This window comes from Carica papaya, chromosome 2 (genome assembly GCF_054855325.1).
Source record: "Carica papaya isolate Zhongbai chromosome 2, ASM5485532v1, whole genome shotgun sequence".
In the NCBI taxonomy this organism is placed as follows: domain Eukaryota; kingdom Viridiplantae; phylum Streptophyta; class Magnoliopsida; order Brassicales; family Caricaceae; genus Carica; species Carica papaya.
In genome coordinates, this window is record NC_142310.1 from 26,256,200 (window position 1) to 26,263,937 (window position 7,738).

Below are 7,738 nucleotides of genomic sequence, written 5' to 3' on the forward strand. Positions count from 1 at the left end.
CTAGCATAGGAAATATAAAATATTGAGGTAAAGATTAATTCAAAGAAAATTATAACATAAAGCAATCTAAGTACATACATGTATGTGACCCAACGACTATGACTGTGACGATGACAGCTACAACTATTATGATGACTACAATTATTTAGATGATTACTATGACAACTAAGAAATTAATGACATATCTTTATGGTGGAATTTAATTGCTTGTTTAAAGTACATCTCCAACAGTACCCCAAAAAATTCAAAATTAAATATCATAATACTCAATTCCTAAGGTTAATTAAACACACTACATTATATCAATCTATTATTCTGGTTGTTCTAATCCGTGAATGGCACCATCATCTCATGCAAGAAGAATAAATATTTTTTTCAAAAAAGAGTATAAAAAGAGAACTTTATTGAGAAAAAATTCATAGCTTAAAGGTCACATAACAAGCCAGCAAAATAGTTAAAACATAGTTACAAAAAAGAGAAGGTCACACCTGAGAATTAATTGAAGTCATGCAGAATTAAAGACATTATAAAAAATTGCATAACAACCCTATCTTGCCATTGTGAAGAAGCAAAAAAGCTCATATGCATCATATATATAGTTGGTAGTCAAGCTAATCATGAAGCTGGAAAAGCCCAACAATAAATTAAGAGCACAAAAGACTATCAACATGGAGAAACTACCAATGATGCTACTAGAATCAGTTATATACATCAACTCAGACCTGCCTATGAATTAGCCTCCTCAAAGTAGGTAGATACATGCATTATAGTGAAGCAATAGCTTTTAATTAAAATGGATGGTCACGATTGAATAATTTTATATAAGTACAGCCTTGCAACAATTTACTAATTAATTTTTTATAATTACATTACCTTAAATCAAAAGATTTTCCCATATCCCCTACTAAAAACATAACATTTATGGAGATAGTTTGGGTATTCCACTTGCAGTTTTAGAATGCACCACATCTTACCTTACATTGTATATTCTACTATATTAAAATGATCCACCCCCCATTTCTTATTAATAGCTATTCAATCGTTGTATCATTTTATATATACCCCCTCCCGCCCCTTGGGAACACATGATAAAATACCATGACTAGAAAGAAGGTTAAGCTTGCTTATATCACTAACAACTCTGCAAGAAAAGCCACATTCAAGAAAAAAAAGGAGCTGATGAAGAAAGTGAGCGAACTTAGCACTCTTTGCAATGTCAAAGCCTGTGCAATTATTTACAGCCTTTATGACTCGCAACCAGATCTTTGATTTTCCTCTCTCGGAGCCCAACACGTGTTTGTTGCCTTTAAAAGGATTCCCGAGATGGAGCAGAGCAAAAAGATGGTGAATCAAGAGAGTTTCTTGCATTAAAAGATCACTAAGGCAACGGACCAACTAAAGAAGCAGTGCAATGATAATTGCGAGAAGGAGATAACATATATCATGATATACTCGAGGGATCTGGTAGAATATGCAAAACATTTGGCAATAGTGCTAGGGATACTTCGAAGAGCCAAGTTGTATGCAAAGTTCAGTAGATGTGAGTTCTGGTTGGATCAAATAGCATTCTTGGCCAATATTGTGTCGAAAGATGGGGTATCTGTTGACCCATCAAAGGTAGAGGCAGTGGTAATGTAAGAGGATGGAAACACTCAGCAAGTCACCTCAGCATTAAGGAATAATATTTTCCTCAAAGAAAATCCCAATATAATCCAAATATCTAAAATAATTAATATTTTGATTAATCTGAAATTTAAATATAATTCTAATAATTTTATTTTAGTCAAAACATGCAATATTTTAAATAATTAAAATATATTGGAGAATCTCTAACGATCATAAATAAATTTCACGATACAATTATTTTGTTCAGAATATGGAAAAAACCTGAAATAAATAATTTTCAAACTTAACAATCTGTGAATTGTTAACTAATACTTTATGCAAGAAGAAATGTACAATATATACATATAAATATTTAAAAATATACATTCACATAGAATAATAAATATAGAAAAAAAATTTGACGGCTAATTTTAAACACTTTAAGCAATTAATATTTTGAATTTCTTTTACATATATAAATACTCAAAAATCAATGATATATAGTTTCTTACTACTAAAAAAAATATTACTGATATAAAACAAGACCATATTTAACTCCAGTGACACAAACAACAACATTAAATTTTTTTCAATATTATAGTATGGCTCTAGTAACTGTAGTACGATGTTGCAATTGATTCTTAAAGACAATGATCAGTATTTAACCTTTCTTAGTGGGATCACTTATTCAAAACCAATTTATACTTTTGCGATAATAGTTTCAAAATTTCATAAGACACTAAATACTTTTTTAAAAATGAAGATAAATATAATAATACAATAAATTATAATTAATTTTAACATATGATAGCATTATATATTTATTTTTGTGTTACATAAGAGTCGAATCTTCAATTCTTATTTTTATAGAGGTAGAGAAATACCACTTCATTTAAAAGTCAAGTATTATCATGCCTTAATTATATTTAACTTTTAGAAGGATTGGTTTCTATTAAGGTGGTTAGTAATGAAGTAAAGATCCTAGAATTGGAACTATTGGGCCTTTGGCTCGATCATTAAGGGATGGCATTAGTTCCCATTAATGAAGAACACGTCTACTCACAATTTTATATAAAAAGTTAACAAGTTAGCCAAATTATCACCTACATACCTTTTTATATAATCTGTTAACTTCTAACGTCAACAATTTTCTAATAAAAATGTACTGAATGTATTTATTTATTTGTTTTTGTGAATATGTCAATTTAGTGATATATAAAAGAACTTAAGTTCAATTACTTTGTTTAAAATTAAATTTGCAGTCCGTTTTATGTATGGATTATAGAACTAATTATATTGATATTTAATTGTAACATTTCATTTTCTTACATAATTGTTTACATTAATATTTAATTTTAATTGTATTGAAATTTTTAATTAAATAGTTAGCATAATTTTTAATTTAAAAAAAAATTCAATTACACAATTAACACAAGTACAACATATTAATAAAGTGCCATCTTTACTAAATAAAGGGAAGTAAACATGGTTAGTTATATTCGATGAATCACTCTTTTATCATTGTAAGTGTATATGTATATATATAATCTCTTTAAATAAGACACACACAACAAAGTTATAATATTTAAGAATACAAAAAGAAATAAAGAGATAAAAAAATCATAACACATTACATCAAAAAATCATAACACAATACATCCTTTATAGATAAGCCAAATTCAAAATTAATAAGTGAAATAGAAAGTATACCTTTATAAATCATATGGAAGTTTCCTTGTTTTAATGTGTTAAAAACTCATACCTAAGGTGTAACGACCCCGGAAATTTAAAAAAGGAAATGTATGTAAAAATTTTGAATGCGGAAGCGAAATAAAAAGTTCTGATTAATATCCCTTACACAATAACCGAAACGTACTAACAATTTGAAAGAATAAGTTAACTAAAGGAAATACTAGAAATGAAATACTATAAGGAAAACTATAAAATATTTAGGCATCTACTCGCCGTCTTCCTGTGGAATGGGCTCGGGAACCAAGTCTTCCTAATCTGAAATGGTTAAGTAATGAATGAGCTACACTAGCCCGGTAAAGACGTCACACTGTATCACTAATACAGAAGTAAAGGTTGGTAGAAAAACAAAAACGACCAATGGAGCACAATTTTTAACAAATTCATTAATCAATAATAAAATCCTTTACTGTTAACTTACCTCGGTGAGATTTATGAAAACGACCCATCGAAACAATAACATCAAAGATATCATGAATTTATACATACTCTCTAACATAGTACATGTCATACTTTTATATTTTAAATCATCAAACAATAATTTTCTTCTTTTATCAGCCTACCAGTATCCATGGGGATCCATAGGGGTCTCTGCTACACGTGAACCATTAATTTTAACAACTTAATTCCAGGGCCGTCCCCATACCCCGTTCGGTATGGGCACCAAAACAATAAACCTTAATACCCCGTCTGGTATGAGGGTGAAGTGGGTCATCCCCATACCCCGTCCAGTATGAGCGCTAAAATATTTAAAGTCTCCATACCCCGTCCGGTATGAGACAATGTTCCCGGTGGGGTTCTCTATGGACCCGGTCCGTCCACCATCTCCCAAGATATCTAGTGAGACTATCAACTTATCCATTTATCAATTCACATACCTTTTCTATTTTTTCTTAGTTTTCTGTTTCTCACATAATCATGAATACTTAAACAAGTAACGAGCATCAGCAAAGCAAGTATATCATCGGATTCACAAAATCGAGCGGCTCCTCTAGCTCGAGTTGCGATTTGGTATTTTGCTCCAGTCAACCTGTAAAGGAAGGAACGGTGGTCACAATGGTGTAAAAATTACATCGAACGGGAATCGGGAAGGGTCTCATCGGAGAAAAAATAGAGAAAACCTGTGGCGATATTGCTGGGCTTCGACGGTGTTTTTCGGCCAATTGGCCGGTATTTTGGCTCCGATTTGGCCACAGGTGGGTTTAGAATCAAAATCCGAGCCAAGGAGAGAATTTTTACCTCGTTTGGCGGCCAAAAAGTGCTCCGGTGCGGCGGCGGGTCTCGGTGGTCGGTTCTCCGGTGGCTGGGCTTTCTTCTCCAGCAAGGGCTCTGGCAGTTAGGGTTAGGGTTTGGGTGTGGATGAGATTATTTATAACCTTCTGCTTTTAATCTGAGTCGTCCATCGCGATTTAATCTGGGCCGTCCAATCGCGATTAAGTAAGAAATGAATCTGGCCCGTTCATCGCGATGCAATCTGGGCAGTTTGTGCGCAATTCAATTTGGGTTGTCCGTATGCGTGCAATCTGGACCGTCCGTATGCACTTTTGATCTGGGATGTTCGTGCGCGTGGGAACGGATCTCAGTCGTTCGATCGCGCGCACGTGGATCGCCCACGTGGCTCCCTTCCGCGTGGCCTCCTGCGTCAGCGTCTCTGCCACGCGGCGTGTCCTGGTTGGCCGGGGCTGCTGACCAGGCTGCTGACGTGGCGTAATTTTTCTAAATTGCGTTTTGACCCCCGATTTTTTATTTTCTTTTCAAAAACACCCTCAGAACCCAAATTTTCACCCGTTTTTCCCAAAATTATTTTCAATTAAATCCCAAAAATAATTTTATCCCTTTTTATTATTATTATTATTATTATTATTTCTATTTAATTAAATTAAACTAAATTAAAAGCATATATTATTACATAATAAATCATTATATTCATCTAAAAATTACAAAAAAAAATTAAAATAAAATAAAATAATATTAATAAAAATAATAATAATTTGGGGTGTTACGTAAGGCCACCTATATACCATTTTATATGAATGCTTGAACTTTTGAAAATTTAATAGAAGATTTAAAATGTATGAGTTCTTATATGATTTGTTAGCTCTTTATATAAAAGCTAAGATTAATGAGGAACATGTATATCTAACAAATCATTAAGTAACATTTTGGCATTCCACTTAATGTTTTAGAATGCACTATATCTTACCTTAGATGGCATATTCTACTATATTATAATGCTCCATTCCCCATTCTTTATTAATAACTCTCCAATCCTTGTCTCATTCTATATATAGCCCCTCTCTTTCCTTGGCCAGACACACAAAACATCATGACTAGAACAAGGTTAAGCTTACCTACATTACATTACATATCTAAAACAAATTAGTGTAGTGGATTTCTTAGTTGCATGTAATTGATTAAAAGCAAATATGCATAATTTTCTTCTTTTTTTCCTTCTTTTCTATGCGTTATTATGTATTTTAAGTATTTTTTTTGCACATATGATCTTTAAGCAAGTCTTCTTTTTCAAAATAATTATTGGTTATTGGTTATAGCTTCACGAAAAAATGTAAGTTTTATTATGTACAAAGAAAATAAAAAATAAATCTTGATTGCATATAGTAGTTAATTGTCTACTAAATGTATATAATTTGTTGTGATATAGAGAGATATTATAACTTTAATAATTGTGATTAATAGTATTCCATAAAGATAAAATCAAATATATAATTGCTCTAATAATCGTATTCTACGTACTGCATACCAAATGAAATAATTAATTATTATGGAGTTCAGAAAAAATCACCATGTGCCTACATTATATGTATAATTATTATGAAATCTTGTGCATGTGTAATTAAATTTTCTTTGGTGACAATAAAGTTTTGGAGTGTAAAGTTTGCAGAAGAAATTAAAAGATGAAGAAAACCAGCATTAATTTTAAGGATGATCAAATATTTTTCTTATAAATAAAATTTATTTTGCGAATTAGGAAAAAATGAATATTGACATTAATGCATAAAAGCAAATAAAAAACTATATATCTATGGTTTTTGTTTCTTTTTTAAAAAATTAAAAAATAAAATGGTGGTAGGTGTAGGATATCAAGACACATAATTAAGTTGGATTTGGAAGGAGGTGGCCACATTAGTTGATGATTAAGAGTAATATCTATGAGTGTGTATAAGATAATGAGGTGTGTATGCTTGCCATGTATGATTAATTTCAAGTGTGAATGCATGCTGGGATAATGCAAGAGAGAGTAGGTATATAAGTGCATTACAATGAATCAATAACTTGTAATTAAAAGGGAGGATTGGATGATTTTAGATAAGTGTAGCCTTTCAATATTTTACTAATTAAATTTTGTGAAATACATTCCTTAAATGACAAGATTTTCCCACATCCCCTATTAAAGACATCATATTTTTGGAGTTAATTTGAACATTTCGCTTGCAATTTTAAAATGCACCACATCTTACCTTACATGGTATATTCTACTATATTAAAATGCTCCACTCCCCATTCCTTATTAATAACTATTCAATGTTTGTCTCATTTTATATATACACTCTCTTGCTCCTTGGACAGACACGACAAAACACCATGACTAGAAAGAAGGTTAAGCTCGCTTATATCACTAACGACTCTGCAAGAAAAGCCATGTTCGAAAAAAGAAAGAAGGGAGTGATAAAAAAGGTGAGTGAACTCAGCACTCTCTGCGATGTCAAAGCCTGTGCAATCATTTACAGCCCCTATGACTCAAAACAAGAGGGTTGGCCTTCCTCTTTCGGAGCCCAATGCGTACTTTCTAATTTTAAGAGGATGCCCGAGATGGAGCAAAGCAAGAAGATGGTGAATCAAGAGAGCTTCTTGTGCCAAAAGATCGCCAAGGCAACTGATCAACTGAAGAAACAGTGCAAGGATAATCGCGAGAAAGAGATCACGTATATCATGTTCCAAAGTCTTATCGGGAAGCCCCTCCACCAGCTCAACCTCATTGGTCTCAACAATTTGGGTTGGCTTATTGAATAATACCTCAAAAAAATCCAAAAGAGTATTGGAACACTCTGGAAGTCACCTCAGCCTCAGGAGGCCACAGACGCAGGAGTGATGAAGGGTCCTAAGGAGACATTCACTAAGATCACGGAGGATCATCCAGTGTAGATGTTACAGCAGCTACAAACGTGGTTTATTTATGGGATGAAACCGCAAGCACATCAGCAACCACCTGGAGTAGACGGGGAATAGGCGAAGATGATGGTGTCATTCACCCATAAGAACAACCAAAATAATTGACTGAAATGGTCTAGTGGGTTTAATTGCCCTTAGGAATCGAGTATTATGATATTTAATTTTAAATTTTTTGGAGTGTTGTTGGAGATGT

At 32.5% G+C, this 7,738-nt stretch overlaps 1 pseudogene; it reads left to right on the forward strand.

Annotated features, from left to right (window-relative positions):
- Window positions 1-6,957: 6,957 nt before the first annotated feature.
- LOC148268920 (agamous-like MADS-box protein AGL80 pseudogene) lies at window positions 6,958-7,386 on the forward strand (annotated as a pseudogene).
- The last annotated feature ends 352 nt before the right edge of the window (window positions 7,387-7,738 follow it).